This window comes from Emydura macquarii, unplaced genomic scaffold (assembly GCF_026122565.2).
Source record: "Emydura macquarii macquarii isolate MOO-44397 ecotype Brisbane River unplaced genomic scaffold, CSIRO-AGI_Emac_v2 contig_3472, whole genome shotgun sequence".
In the NCBI taxonomy this organism is placed as follows: Eukaryota; Metazoa; Chordata; order Testudines; family Chelidae; genus Emydura; species Emydura macquarii.
This window is the reverse complement of record NW_027133609.1, coordinates 285,321-301,652: the sequence shown is the minus strand read 5'-3', so window position 1 is coordinate 301,652 and position 16,332 is coordinate 285,321.

Below are 16,332 nucleotides of genomic sequence, written 5' to 3'. Positions count from 1 at the left end.
GTGTGTGTGGGTGGATGTTTATTGGCTATATTTAGAGAACCTTCATTAGGTGTATCTGGCTCTCAGGCTGCCTCTCGAAACTCCCTCCGCCGTCTCCCCTGGGCAGTAGCTCCCCAGCTCGCTTACATGCTGGCTTCTGAAACCCCTTTTCTCCCTGCATAAGCTCCCCCTCCCCCCGTCAAGGGATCCTACAGGGATCTGGGCTCAAAGGATGCTCTGAAGCTCTTAGCCTTGCCCGGCCAGGGGGAGGGGGCTCTGGTGCGAGGCTGTGAAGCCGTATATCCCCTGCCGCGGGGTTGCTCCAGGGGTGTGCTGCTGGATGAGCGCAGCTACGGGACCAGGCTGCTTCCAGTCGGGCAGCGTCTGGAGCAAAGCGGAGGATCCGTTTTAGGGGATGCATGTGGGTGATGGTTCTCGGGGCGCCCAGGCTGGGGAGTGGCCTTATTCCCACCCCAGTGAGGGGCCGACTTGCTTGTGCTTAGCTGGCTATCAGCGCCGGGCCACCACCAGCCACCAAACAAACTCTGCCAGCCCTCGCTTTGCCTTGCGGGTTACCGGTGGGGGGGCCCCTTTGAGGCGCTGTCCTGTGCTGTCCGCCCGACGCTGAGCGCCCCCAGAAAACCCAGCACTGCTGTCCCTGAAGCACACACCAGGTCGCAGGGCTCAGCTCAGCACTAACCCGTGGCCCCTCGCCGCGGCATGGCGATGGGCTGACCGTGAACAGAAGGGTGTGGTGGTTAGCCACCAGGCACGTGCTCGTGAGAGAGGCCAGTGGAAGCAAGCGGTTCCATGTAACACACAATCACCACATGCTGCCTGGAGAGTAAACGCAGCTCCCAGGTTCGCCTCCTGGCCACACACCCCCCAAAGTCCCCTGCAGCGTTTCCAGCCGCGGCTGGCGGAGATCCCGCTTTGATGAATGTGAAGGCGCTGCCTGTTTGCTTCCTAGGTGCGGGGGGGGGCTCTTTGCTTCCTACCCTCCCAAAGGTCATTGTCTATCCTCAGAGCCAGGATACCCCTCCACGGCTTGTTTTCCCTGTGTGCTACTTCTCTGTGGACGTCATCTCTTTGCTGACATCGTGGGTAAATGGACATCCTTTGCGTTACTGGGCAGTGGTGAATTTGCCTCCTGCCAGAGAGAGAGGTGAATAAACCGCTCTTGTCTGACAGAAAACTTGTTTTCCCACCTCTGCTGGTGACTCAGACCTTGACACAGAGTCCAGGAACTTAGCTGTTGCATGCACACATAATTCCATGCGTAATGTCTGTGCGTACATGTGTCTGCTCTGTGAATGATCGGTATGAGCCCAGCTTTCATTTAAGACTTCCCATGATTTCCTTGGGTGAGCCAGAACACACAAAGCAGAATCAGATGTTCCTGTAACCCCTGGCCGGTTGGCAGGGAGAAGTTCTTGTTCACAGTGTACACATTAAAATCAGTCGCTGGGAAAAAGGACGACCACTTGAGCAGGTCTTGCTGTTCAGTGGCGTGCACCCGCCACGCCAGCCCCTCCTGCTCTGGGTCTGCTCCTCCCCTCCTGAGCCAGGCCCCTGAGATGCATCTCTCTGAACTTACCTAGCGCCGTCTATCTGAGCATCCCCAGGAGACTGCCCGCCCATTTCCCAGGGTCACCCTCCCGTGGACGTTAATCACTGCCCTAGCGGGAGACGCTGGAAGTCAAAGGTTAGACTGTTCAGTAGTCAAAGCACGGGTATTCCTAGGGTCTCTTTCCCTCCTTCGTCCTGGAATAGCACTAGTGGAGCGGCGCTCTACGTCACAGAGGATGCTGCCACGTGGACTGGGGTTTTCCAGGCACAAGAACAAGCCCACACAATCAGGCTGGCCGCCTTAGTTACAGCAATACCGCGAGGGGAAGAAAAGTAAAGGCTAGGCCGGACTGAAGGGGGAGTTTCACGATGGAGCGAATTCCCCCCAGTTTAGACAAGGCCCCTGGGGAGCTCAGTGGGGTGTGTCAGAGCTGCCGGGGCAGGGCAGGGGGAGTGCTGGGGACTGAAGAACAGCCGCTCCGAGTCTGGCCCAGTCCAGCTTGGGTTGATTTACGTTGGGATTTTGTGACTGGGGGATGGTAGCAGCCGCTGTCTTTGGGCTGCCCAACTCTTCCTGTTATAAAAGAGTTTTGTGACCCTCTTCTGAGACGCGCCACCACCTCCCTGAGTTGCAGTAGGTCTGTCCGGTTCAGCCGGGGGAGCCTCAGGCCAGGGAAATGCCTTTTCTTTGCCCCATTACATTCTACGCAGGATTTACTGAAATATAAACTCAACCCAAACAAAATCTCCGGGTCCGTGTGACTTGGGCGCCTGCCAGTGCCAGAACTAACGCAAACCTTCCAAAGTACAAGGCTTGTGTTGGCCTGAGAAGCACACGCTCCCCTGGGACCCAGCTGCGTTCCCTTCCATGCCCCCTGCCCCAGGACCAAACACATAACCCGGCTGCAGCCCATCGCCTGCCACATGGAACTCCCCAGCTCCTGGGGTGCAGAGAGAGAGAGACCGGACGCCTTCAATGACCTGGGGCCCCAGCATGTGCCCCATTGCTCCATCCTCCCACTGGCATGGCAACCATCGCCCAGCAGCGGTGGATGGACCTCGGCCGGCACCAGGGTGCTGAAGACCCGGGGATCAAACCTGGCTGATGGGGGTTGACGTGCGTATAATAACTTTTTTCCGTATAGGAACTACAAATCCAGCAGCCCCCAGCCCCTCAGACAGCGGTGGCTCAGGCTGCACAGTCAGGCCCATGGAAGTTAGGAAAAGTCAGATTCACCGGTGCCTGCACGACCTGCCTTCGGCCTTCTTGGGCCTACGCGTTCCGAGGCCGTCGTTAGCGACAGGCTCCCTGGCTCTGTGCCCTCAGGCCCTGCCTCGTGCACCACGAGGGATGGAGGCACACGGGCCCGAGGCTGCACAGACGACCACAAAGCTGCCACTTCCCCGCGCTTGGCTTTGCAACCGTAATCTCCACTTTTCACCGTCGGGATTTACGTATGTCAGAAAGCGGGCGGCGGCGCTCTCTGGTGGCCAAGCAGCAGATTGCAGGTGCTCATGCAAGGCAGGGTCCCAATGTTAATGCCTGGCTGTGTGCGTGGCAGAGCTTGACTGGGCATAGGTGTGCAGGGCTGTGCTAGTGCAAGGGTACCTGGAGTGTGCAGGGCTGTGCTAGTTCATGGATACCAGGGTGTGCAGGGCTGTGCTAGTGCAAAGGTACCTGGAGTGTGCAGGGCTGTGCTAGTGCATGGATACCAGGGTGTGGAGGGCTGTGCTAGTGCAAGGGTACCTGGAGTGTGGAGGGCTGTACTAGTGCATGGATACCACAGTGTGCAGGGCTGTGCTAGTGCAGGGGTACCCAGGGGTGCGTTCACAAATTGCTGTTGGAGTGGATCTCACAGCTCCAGCTGTTGTGTGAACTGCAGACATCTGCACAATGATGATCTTAGCAGGGTTGGTGGAGCAGCTTGTGTCCGACAGGGGAGGCATATTGAAGTATTGGATGAACTATCGAGCACTATGTCGTTCTCAGTATCCGAACACATGAACCCTGATTAGCTTCGGCTGCTATCTTTCTGCCTTGTGGTCCAAGCGTTAGTTCTGTGTTCAAGGTCGCTCCACGGTGTACCGGGTTCCTCTCAACGGCAGCACCTGCTCCAGCCAGTGTCCGCTTTGGATTGTGGTTGAACCTCCTACGATTTGGGGTAGAGTAGGTGGGCTTTGAATTTGTTGGACTCAGCTGGAACTGACGTTCCTTTGCCCATCGAGTTATAATTCCTAAGTCCTCATTCCGTTCATTTTCCAATACATCTGTTTCATGGCCTGTGACATGAAGCACAGTATCAGCTGCACATGTGTATACGGAGTATTTCAAGCAGCCAGACAGGCCAGAGGAGTACAGCAGGAAAAGAAGAGGATCTAAAATTGAGCCCTGAGGAACTTGTGTCCCAAGTGGCTTTGCCTTCAGAAAAGTACCATTTCATCTTACTCTCATTTGGCTGTGTTGTAGGAAATCTCTTAGCCAAAGGTGCAGCGGACGACAGGTTCCCGTCTCACTGAGTTTCACTAAGAGCACGTCAGGCCAGACTCTATTAAATGCCACTCGGGGATCGAAAACAACTCTGAATCCTACTGATGACGGTGGTGGCTTTTGTTGAGATGCACCAACATTTCAGCAGGCCAGCAGGAGGCCTGTAATTGAGTGCAAGGGCCTATAAGCCATTTGGGCGGGTTCTGTTTTCCCCTCTTTTAAAAACCACCATAAAAGTCTGGATTGTACCATTCTTTCCATTATCTTGCAAAGGCGAGTGGTTAAAGACACAGGCCAATGGCTGCCTGGAGACGAGGGATCCTGGCCAGTCTTAAGAAGAGGAACAAGTTACTACTAACTTCCATCGGTTAGGTCTTTCCCTGTGTGAGGATCCAGCTGTTCCTAAGTCTCTTCCCAATGCCTTCATCTACAGTAGCTATTTTCACAGCGACCCCTTTGGAGACTTTGTGCCCTTTTTGTCTGTGTGGTTCCATTCAACCTCCAGTGGACCTTGATTCCTTTCCTTAATAAGATATTTTTATGCCAGTTTCATGCCAATGTGAAACCCATTTCTTCTTGCCTCGTGGGATACTCTTTATTGCTGCTTTCTGCCCAGTGGATTCAAAAACCTTAAGATCTTCCTCAAGGTCTTGTTTCATAGGTGTGTGAGAAATAATATTCCCAAGTGTGTCTGTGAAATACGACCAGGCAGCCTCATTATTCCACCTCCTATTTACCAACTGAGAGCTCCCTATCTTCCTCGTCCCACCTGTGAGCACAGATGGAGGATCACTTTGGACAGCCTCCAAAACATTCCGTGTGCAGCTCACGGATATGCTGCTGCTGCCTGGAGTTACAACTGATGCTAGCTGTGTAATGCCATCTGACCCTAACTGAGGCCTGTGCCCAGAGTGACCGGCAGGGATCCTAAAAATCTGTTTGTCAGGGAAAAATGCGGAATTTGCATTTTTACAGAGAATCTTTAGTTTTTACATTTCGTGAAAAAGATAAAACCATGTATTAACTCTTATGTCAATTGCAGTGAGTCCCTGTGTCACTGATTCAAAGTGCGCAACCTCCCCCTCTTGTGGTTGATGTTTGAATGCGCTTTAAATGTACATAGCTATACGCTCCAATAGACTGCTGCCGGCGTACGGAGATTACTCAATGGCATACAGGAGACGGTGTTTTAATGAATCTCGAATTTCACTTCAGCCTCCAGACCCGAGTTAGCTGCATGGTTAACTAAGTGGTGGGAAAAGGTTCTTTAGTCTCGGCAAAGACCCAGAGATGCAGGTGTGACTGATGCCTGCCTAGTAGCTACCCGGGGCCTGGGCCCCTTGTCCATGGACAGTCCAAGAAGACAATGGCCACTAATTGCCTGGGCATTTGATATCTACCAACTAACAACCTTGGATGGCCCACCCCTCCGCAGGAAGTCAGCTGGGCTTGCCCGGGAACAAGAATAAAGAACTGAGGAGGGGCCAGGTGGGGGGTTGTTAAGTGTGGGCTGCTGCTGAAACTCCCCAGAGCTGGGACAAAAGCCGGGGTCACAGGGCTCGTGGCTGACCAAGATGGACCAGGCTGTAACTTTCAAGTCTCTCCACTAACCATTGACTGTCTGCGCTTGCTCCAGACATCCAACAAACCTGACTGTCTATGAGATGAGTTTAAGGTCCCAGTGCCAGGCCTCCACTCCCAGTCCAAAAACCAGCTCTGGAGCAGCGCCAGCTGGGTGAGCTGAGCCTGGGATTGGCCCATTGGCAGCACGTTGGGCGGCCAGGAAATCCTGAGCTGCCTCCTGAAGACAGCCTCTGGCTGTAGATTGAAGACCTGAAAACCATTGATCTGCAGAGCCAGCGCAGTGAGAAACACAGGCAGGTCAGCTGGCGATAGGCACTGGCCAGCAAGAAATCCTCCAGCAGGAACCACTGGGACCTGGGGCAGGGAGTAGTTAGGACTCCTGGGTTCTATTGTCAGCAGTGGAGTGAGGTCTAATAGATTCGAGGAGGGGGTTTGGGTGTCAGGACTCCTGGGTTCTGTTTCTGGCCCTGGGAGGGGAGTGCGGACTTGTGGTTAATGCGAGGTCCCTGCCGGAGGCTGACCCTAACTCCAACCCTCACCAGCCATCACTCTGGCAGGGTTTGCTCTGGGAAACCAGACCTGAGCAGTCGGTCACAGACAAGCCCCGACACGCGATCTAGCTCCTTCTTGCCCTGTCCCCTCCCAAGGCATTGCTAAGGCTCCGAAGGGGAAGGTTCAGGCCCTGACAAACCCAGGCGGCACCACAACTGTAGCTGGGGAGCCGCATCCCACTGAGGCCAGATGGAAGCAGGTACCCAGCACCAGGCCAGGCAGCACCTTCCGCCAGACTAGCACCTCCAGGGGACAGGCCTGAGCCAAGCAGCCCCCATGAGCCAGCTCTGGCCAAGGACTCCCCCTGGTCTCACTGCTCAGCTCCCCTGCCCTGCTGCTCTACCCAGTGGGAGGGAGCGGGGCTGGAGACCCCTGGGCAGGTGGCCATGTCTCTTTCACACTCTTTGGATTCAGCTCCCGTCTCCCCCAGGGCACAGCTGTTTCTCCAACCCGCCGACATCTGCAGCACTGGACTGAGCTGCCCGTGAGCTGCCCAGCCAGCCCTCCTGTGGCAGCACCAGGGGAATCCGCTGGGAGGGCTGGGAGCCATTGAACCAAGTTGTAAACCCTGGATAGGCCTGTCCCAGGGACCACCCGTTCCACCTGCTATGCATCCGCTGGGAGCCAGGAGAAGGAGCAGCCAGTGGGAGGCGAATGGGGCAGAGTCTTCACTAGGCGCCAGAGGCCAGGAGGCCTGTGCCTCAAGCCTCAAGGCGTTGCTGTGCGTATCACAGATCACAGCAATCCTCCCAGCCCACACAGCTGAGCCGTGGCAGGTGTGTTACACACACACTGATCACTGCAGCCATCCCCCCTCCCCGCAGGGGCCACTGTTAGCCTCATTTCACAGATGGGGAAACTGAGGCACAGAGCAGGGACGTGACGTGCTATAGCCAGGCCTAGAACCCAGGAGTCCTGGCTCCCCATCCCCAGCTGGCTCACCCAGTGCTCCCACCTGAGGTCGATTTAACATGAACAGTCCCAGCCTGGCTTCGCTGCCATGGCTGGCTGGGATGGGGGGTGTCTCTGAGTCCCGCCATAGAGCCCAGCACTCTGGGCTGGAAGCTGGGGAACGCGGCAGGATGGAGCAGTTTGTGCAAAGAGCCACAAGGTGGCGCCCACTCCCCACATTTCCAGCCCCTGCCACAGCCTCGACCGGCCTGCGGCTGGGGACAGGGCAGCCGGAGCCTGGCTCGGAGCCAGCTGGGCCGGATCCCCGTACGGACAGGGACAGACGCTGGGACCCTGCATGCCCTGTGTCTGACTTCATCACGGAGCCAGGCCACTGGGCCTGGGACACCGGCCCGGCCCTGCCCAGCAAACACCAACACCCGCCGCACACCAACGCCCTGTTAGCTGTCACACACCCCATGACCATTTACACCCACCACACTCATCTAACCTGCCACACCCCCAGTGCACCTGTTACCTGTCACGCCTGCCCCACACACCCCCAGCTTCCCATTACCTGTCACTTCCACCCCCTGGACCCCCATCACTTGTCACACCCGCTGCCCCCCCCCCCCAAATGCCCATTACCTGTTAGGCCTACTGCACACACCCCAGTCCCCCATTACCCTTCACGCCTGCTGCGCACACCCCCCAACACCCCCATTGTCCAGCACGTCCCCCGCGCCCCTGTAATCCCTCAGGGGGAGTAGTTTGCTGCTGGAATTCTGTGTCCACAGTTCAAGGCGGGTGTTGATACATTGGAGGACTCAGAGAAGGGCCACGAGAATGATTAAAGGGTTCGAAAACCTGCCTGGTAGCGACTGACGTCAGGGGCGCCGTCTATTCCATGCAGAGCGAGACGGGTGGGGTGACTTGCTATACGTACCTATGTGGGGAACAAATCCGTCATCGTGGGCTCTGCAGGCTGGCAGAGGAAGGTCTAACACCATCCCGTGGCCGGAAGTTGAAGCCAGACAAATTCGAAGGGAGCTCAGGCGCCAGTTTGCAGCCGTGCGGGTAATTAACCATTGGAACAACTTTAGCAAGGGTCGGGGTGAGGTCTCCATCACTGACAATGCCTACGTCAGTGCTCCCCAAACTGCGGGATGCACCCCCTGTAGAAGGGTGCAGAAGAACGGGGGGCAGGGCATGGCAGAGCCTGGGCCAGCCCCCATGTAGGGTGCGGAGGCAGCGCCCCCCAACCCTGCTCTGCCCCCAGTTCAGCTCCAGTCTCTGCCCCACTCCCACTCCAGGTCACGTTCCTGCCCCCAGCTCGTGCTCCCGGCTCCAGCCTCCACTCCCACTCCAGGCCCCAGCTACACTCCTCAACCTGCTCCTGCACCCAGCCTGACCCCAGCCTCGGCCCCACTCCCGCTCTAGGCCGAGCTCCTGCCCCCAGCTCCTGCTTCTGGCTCCGGCCACAGTCCCAGCCCCCAGCTACACTCCAGGCCCCGGCTGCACTCCTCACTCCGCTCCTGCCCCCGGCCCTGGCCCCACTCCTAGCCCGGCTTCTGGCCGCACTCTTTATCCTGCTCCTGGCCGCAGCGCCAGCTCCTGGGGAGGCCAGGACTGGGTAAGGGAGGGCGCACAGCAAGAGTGGATTGTTTCTAAAAAGATTCGTTCCAGGAAACCTTTGGGGCAGTTCTCTGGCCCGTGTTATCCAGGGGGTCAGACTAGGTGAGCGCAACAGTCCCCTCTGGCCTTGGAACTGATGAAAAGCCCTTGCTAGGCCAGTGGGGGCTTTGTCTGCCCCCCTCCCCTCCCAAGCGAGTACCCGGGGACTGCCAGCAGACGTCCGTGGGTTGGTGCGCCCGCCACCCCCTGCGTTGTACCCCTGAGGGTGGCCGGAAGATGCCCCATGACACAAGGCTGGGCTCCTTCATGGCATGCAGCCGTCACAGACAGGTGTGATCAGAGACCAGGACAAACGGGGTCCCTCGGGCTACCAGCGGAGGCCTCTGTGGTCTACCTCACAGCCGGGTCTTCCTTCTCGGTGACAGGATACCCCGGCTCTGGGGAAAGAGCTTCCTCCTGATACACACAGCGGCCAGTGCCTCCCCTGCCAGGGCCCGTGACAGTACTGCCCCCGCCTGGCAGACGAACTCCCGGGACGAGCTGGGCGGCGCAGGACTGGCTCTTTGCAGACCAGGAAGTCTCGTGCGTGTGCATTAGGCTCCCCTTCCTGGGGCTGCCGTCCCTGCTCGGGTCCGGGATGCGGGGGCTGCTCTCGCAGAGAAGCTGGCGCACGCCTGAGATAATTCCCGGCGAGCCCCAGCCACGTCTCTCTGGGCAGGCTTTTGGGGCCTGAACCCCATCAGTGACAGGTCACAGCTGGAGCCACGGCAGGTGGTTTCCTTCTTCGCGCTGCCCCATTGAGGGGTTGCCCGTCAGCCCCGCTTCCTTCAGGCACCAGAGGATGGCAGCCCTGGCGTTAGGTGGCTCTCCCACCCCGGCTATAAACGAACCCGCCGGGCAGCGAGGCGTTGGCTATGTGGCCCATGGATGGCGGGACGGTCGCAGGCGCTTGGCATGACCCGAAAGGTCCGGTTCAAAACTGGAGACGTCCACGTGAGCCGGAGGAAGCCGTCAACTCACAGGAGTCAGCCACGAGTGGGAACTGCCAGGAGCCCTTTGTGAGATCCAGGGAGTGGGTGTTTCTGGTCCCACCCAGCCAGGCTAGTAGCTTATACGCCCGGGAGTCGAGGGGGGGGGGCAGCAAATGGAGAAATGGCCTTGACTTTCCTGGAGTCAATGCAGAGCCGGGTGGTGCCGGCTGGCTGGGGAGCAGCATTATCGGCCTTCATCACATGCTGAGACTCTTGGATGATGCATCCTCTGGAGTTCCCGCTTTCTGCCCAGTCCTGCAGCTTCTGGGGAAGCTGGCAAGGGGCCGCACGGCCCATGTTCCGTCTGGAGAGGACGGGAGGCTAAGTGGCTCAGGCCTGGCGGGGTTGAAAACACCCCGGTGAAGGAAGCTGTCCGCTGCTCTTTCTGCTCGGTGTGAGGTTCCCCCAGCACAGATGGCCCTGGGGCCCAAGAGGCAGCAGACGAGGGGCTATCCAAGCCCTCCTGGGCCTGCTCCCTTTTCAGGAGGTTCCCGTGGCGTATCTGGGTCCCCTGCCCTTTGGGTGGTTGCCTCTCCTCATAACTCACCAGCCCCACGGTTGTCTGACTCCACAGGGCCATGCCACAGCCCGTGCTCTGTGTGAGGGAGCGATCGGAGAGGGCACAGCCCCCCGTTTAAACGTGGCAGGGCCTGCTCCTGCGGCTGCTCACGGGCCAGTGCTGCACATCTCCCAGCGCGCTAGGACATCCCGCGCTGCGCTGTCTGCCTCGGGACCCTCTGCCTCCCTCCTCTCCCACCCCAGGTCTGCGCCAGCGTCCGAAGGTGGGGGGTGAGGGGCGCCTCCCCCCCCGGCACATGAAGGGCCAGGAGCACTCGGGCCAGCGGCTGGCTCCATCCTGCTGGGTCTGGTTGGCGTTTCCAGCGCTCGCTGAGGCGGGCCCCTGAGGGGGGCATGTGGCGGCCTGGCTGGTTTTAGTTTTCAGATGCCACCCACGTCCACCAATGGCCAGGACACAGAGCTGGTCCCTCTGGCACATCTCTCTAGGGCCTGACCAGGGCCACCCCATCCTCTCAAGGGGGGGAAGGGCATCTGTGGGGCAGGGACTAGGGCAGCTCTTGCTGCTCCTTTAGGTGAACCTAGCTGACACTCAGGATAAGCAGCCCAGCCATCCCCTGGGCCCTGCCTCTGTACACCCAGGACAGCCCAGCCCAGCGCCCTGGCGAGGTGCCCGGGAAGTGCTACAGCCTGAGCTGGCCATATGGCTCCTGACACTGCAGCCATGGGGCCAGGGACTGTGGCTGGATTCCCCCGCCTGGCTGCCTGCTCCGGGTGGGAGAGTCCGAAGTGGGGATATTGCAGCTGATCGCGTGCCCGGCTCAGGGGCTTCTCTTTCCATTAGCCTCCTGTAGGGGGGCTGCAGCACCCCCACCCCCACCCCCAGGCTGGGAGGCTGGGGAGCCTCTGGCAGGTCGAAATCCCTTTCTCCCACATCCGCCTCCTCCCCTGTCATGGCACTTTGGGTCCCTCCCCTGGGGGGTATCAGTGTTATCCAAATAACAAGTATCACAGGAGCTTTACCAGGGGGTAAGGCAACAAGCCACGTTTCTTGTGAATACAGAAATTTGGTAAATAGTGTCAATAATGCAAATACCAAGAGAACAGGATCAACACTGTAACCATATCAAAATTGTGCTTTACAAATACCAAGACTCTTGTTAACAAAGTGTAATTCATTGACACACGTTTCAATTGGTCCTTTCATTCACACTCACACACACTGACAGGCATACACAGCCAGGGAGACAGACAAACATACAGAGGGGTCTCACAGATGTTCTAGTTACCAGCCTCTTGGTGCTCGTGGTAGTCACTGGCCAGGTGACTGTGAGGGTGAGGGTTCTGCCGATGGCATCGGTACTCCTGGCTGGTTGGTTAGGTAGATCCAGAGTCTGAGGGCAACAAAAATGATTAGCGCAGCACAGGACTTATGAGGCTAAGGAAACTGGGCTTGTTTAGTCTGGTTGGTGATGTAGATTCCAGGGAAGATGGAGCTGGGCTGTTCTCAGTAGCAGTCAATGACAGAACTAGGAGCCATGGTCTCAAGTTCAGTGGGGGAGGTCTTTCTGTCCCATTTTATAGGAGGGTGGTGAAAAATGGGTTACCTAGATCTCCATCTTTAGTGTAAGTCTATGGGTTTTGCTTTGCTCTGTCCTCCTGCCCTGCATCTGCATTTGGTTATGTGATCCTTAATCACCTGTCATGCTGCATCTGCATTTGTTGCAAGACTGATCAGATTTTGTCCTTTGAAGTGGGCTGACTCCAAAGTTATCAGGGTGGGCTCCTCTTCGGCCATTTCAGTGGTAAAAGTTATTATCTTCGCTCCTTTCTTTCTCCCTCAAACGTTTTAGGTGAGGCTGGTGTTTTCTTCATCATGTTTCAACATCCCTCACTGAGACCAACTGTTCAATCACTCTCCCTGTCTACACCCACCTCGATTGCTCAGCCATTCACACTTCAATCACTCAGGGCCAACTCCTAGCTGAAGAACTTACATATCTTTTAAAGCAAACATTATTTCATTTTTGACTTTAGCACATATAAAATAGGATTTTTACAAATATTCTGAAAGTGGGTAAAATCAACGGCTAAAATTGTCAGTGGCGTGATTTTACTAATAATCTGAAAACAGCTAGAATTATTCAAAGTAAAGACAGACTTGAATTATTACTAAATAAGATGATTTGGAACCATGTCAAACTGGACTGTAGGACTTACAGAGAATAGCTTAGCCAGAAATCTGGGCTCTCTTGTTCCAATGATATGCAGTAAATAGATATTTTAAAGAGACGGAAGTGAACATTTCAAAGGGTAGAACAATAGGAGTCAGTTGAGGTTTTAGCTTTTGATTAAAGGTTCAGTGTATCAGGCTGAAGTGCCTCTTTGGTAGGAAGAAGCGGGGAAGGGTGGTGTTTGTGGCTCTGTTCTTTCATGTATTTCATAAAAGCAGGATTGGGCCAACATCAGGAGTCTGTGGGGATCCCCCAGACCTCCCCCCAAAAAACACCCCCAGTCACACCCCAAGGCACTGGGTGTTGAGGCCAGCCCCATTCCTAGGGTCCCCGTGCGTTCCCCTATGGCAGCTGCACATGCACATAAGGACAGGCCCCACCTGGCCAGGGAGGGACGCATTGCCAACCCGGCCAGGGAGGGATGCATTGCCAACCTGGCCAGGGAGGGCACGGCAGGGGGACACAAATACGTGGGTCCACATCCGCTAGAGAGAACCTCTCTCTGATCCGCCACCTGCCTCCCTCTTTTAGCTGTATCTACATCCCCACCCTCAAGCAGCTGTTCGCAGCCAACTGCCCCATCAGCTGCTGCCCCGCTGCTGCCCCAAACAGCTGATCTGCCCAGCCCGCCGCCACCTGTCAGCTGATCAGCTGTTCTGGCGGCACCCGGGTCTGGCAGCTGCTCCAGCCCTGCCCCAGAAGCCCTGGAGGTCCCAGAAAGGCTATCCACGACCTCCATGACCACCCATCCACGAGCCGCAAAAACTGGTCCATGAATATTCGCCCCCGGGGATGCGGATATCTGTGGATAGAAAGCGGCTATCCATCGATTGGGCCCTGCTGAGGGCGGCAGGTTGGGCCGCTGGACACCAGCCTTCCTGGCTGGCCCTTCCCTCTGCCTGAGTCGATCTGCAGGCTCCAGCTGCCTCTCCCTTGGTGTCCCCGAGGCCGTCCCGGTGACCATGTGGCCCTCCATCGGCCGGGCTGTCTGGGCTAATGTCTGCCCACAGCAACCGTGCCCCATCTGTCCCCCGCTGGGAGTGTCTGGGCAAACTCCTGCACTGTTATGAGCTCGTCGATCTGAGCCCCGGATCATGTTTCCGGCTTCAGCCACCGCCCAGAGAGCTCCCTCGGTTCCCACCACGGCCGAGGGCTGGGCTCCCCGGCTTCTTCTCCTCCCGGAGCTATTCCTCCGGGCCAGCGAGGTTGGCCGGCACAGCTGCTACCAGCTGGGCGCCATCTGGTGCAGCCAGCGCGTCGAGCCCCCGCACGCAGACGGACAGGCCATCGCTCACCCGCTCACACGCCACCTGAAAGGCCTCTGGGTCGTCCTCCGGGCCCTGCTTTGCAAGCCTCGCTGGTACGGCCCCGGCTCTGGGCCCCGGCCGTCCCCACAGATGCAAGAGGCTCAGCAGCCACCCTGTGACTGTGCACTTGGCTCCTGGCCCAGCTGCCGAGGGTGGGTCGCCATTCACAGGTGCTGCCGGGGGGCCTGGTTCACTGCCCATCTGCGCCAGACCCGCACTGCCCCAAAAGGCCGACTCACGCCCCCAGGCTCCTGGGCCCTCAGGCCTCCCCCGTCTCTAGGGGACCCCATTCCCCAGCCCCTGCGACCCGATGCTTCTGGGTTCAGGAGAAATCCCAGTGAAGACTCCAGTGGAGTGCAAAGATCCAGAGGTTCATGGAGGGCAACCATCCCCGAGACGGGCACCACCTGCCCAGCCCTGCTGGGGTCAGAAGTTGGACCCGTGCCAGGCCTGCCTTGCCTCTGGCTGCCGGGCACATCACAGCCAGCCCTTCTCTCAGGGAGCCGGAACCCCTCCCTGCCCCCCAGTCAGCAGCCAGCTGAGATGGGCCCTTCCCTTTTAACCTCTCCGCCCCCAGCCTGACCGCACGTGCGGTGGGGGGGGGGGGGTGGTGTGGTGGTGTGACTGAGCTCACTGCGGCTTGGTAACCCTTGCTGGCTAACGCACACCTTCACTCCGCCCCTGCCCGTTCCCACGACCACAGAGACAGGCGGGAGATTGTCGCCACCATTTTGTTTTTCAGCAAAACACTTTTACTTTTCAACTTTATTTTTTCCAGCAAGAGAAAAATTCAGAACTTTTTTTCACCAATAAACAATTTCTCCAGCTCCCCTCCCCCCGCCTTTCTCAACTGGTCAGAAAGATTTAATTAAACAAAGTATACTTATATTTATTGTTAAAGGTGGGGGGGAATGTTGACAAGGTTTTTACTGATTTTTTTTCCATCTCCTTCTAGACTTTATTCTTTCCGGGAGGATTTTCTGCATTGCAGGAGCCAGTCGGACAGTCAACCACCACTGTGCCAGGTGCTGTACATACCCACCGCTGGATTCTCAGATGAACCCAGCTTCCCATTTGGGCATAGAAATGTAGGGCTGGAAGGGACCTGGAAAGCTCACCTAGTCCATCCCTCCGCGCTGAGGCAGGACCAAGTAAACCTAGACTGCCCCTGACAGGGGTTTGTCCAACTTGGTCGTAAAAACCTCCAATGACGGGGATCCCGCGACCTCCCCAGGAAGCCTGCTCCAGAGCCAAACTACTCCTAGAGATAGGAAGCTTTTCCTAATATGTAACCTCAATCTCCTTGTCAGGCTGTCTGGAGCGGCTCACGAGCGTGCCGAGCTCAGGGCAGACTGTTACACACCGGAGCACAAATCCCAGCCTGGCCGTGTGCTCTCCAATTAGATTTCACTGACCACGGAGCAAGTGTGCGCTCCTCAAGCATCATAACAGCCTCGACGTGGAGTGACAGACAGTTGCCTTGAGCTCTCCCATCTGTCTGGCCACCCAGACAAGCCTGCCTTTGCCTTCTGCATGTCACCTTTCTAAACCCCTGGTCATTTGTGTTGCTCTCTGGACTCCCTCCAGTTTGTCCACATCTTTCCTAAAGCACAACGCCCCAAACTGAACGCAACACTGCAGCAAGCCCTGAGACAAGCGGCTGCATTTTCCAAAGTGCATTGCTGTGCACTCAGGGTATTTGGTTTTTTTCCTTTAAATCCCCACTCATGGGATTCGGTAACAATCTCAGCTCTCTTTTTACACAAGTGTCTAGGGCCAGATCTCGAGGATGGCTGGAAAGAGTGACTCAGTACGGCTCCGATAACAGAAGGCAAAGAAAAAGAACCTGATATTTCATTATTTAAAAAAAAAAACAAGAAATCTCATGACTTCTAAGCCAGCCTCGGGGGCTTTGCCTGCCAATTTTGCCAGGGTTAGCGCCGGGGAGATGGCGACACTTGGGAGATACCGACTGTGGGTGCTCGTCCCAGGAAAAATCTGGTGCACAGACTAGAAAGGCAGATGCTTGACCTGCTGCACTGAGAGCCGGTTGCTGTGGTTACATGCCCACGCTGCAGATAGCTACCCATCACTTAGCGCTGTAATGCAGGGGACTAGACTCACAGATGGAAAGATCAAAAGAGACTAGCGTGGTCATCTGTGTGAGCCGCAGCATAGCACAGGGAAGAAAATCCCACCCAGTAATTCCTAGCCAGCCCAGGAGCTGGTGATATATTGAGTCTGAGGGAAGATGAGGTTGCTGGTAAAAGACACGTTATGAAATTCCTCTCGGGATCCAAAGTCTGGGGAGCAGGGTTGGGACACTGCAGTCCAGCCCCAGGATCTAGGCGGCCTGTTGCCCTGTACAAGTGGTCCAGTATGTCCCTGGGTCCAGTGCATCTGAGGAGAGAGACGTGTTTGTCTTACAGAGCTGACGTGTCATCACAGAGCAGTCCACGGTGCCCACACAGGAACCATATGGGAACCGGAAATTGCAGCAACATGGTCACTATAGACATCGCTGAATATCCCCTTTCTGGCTCTGG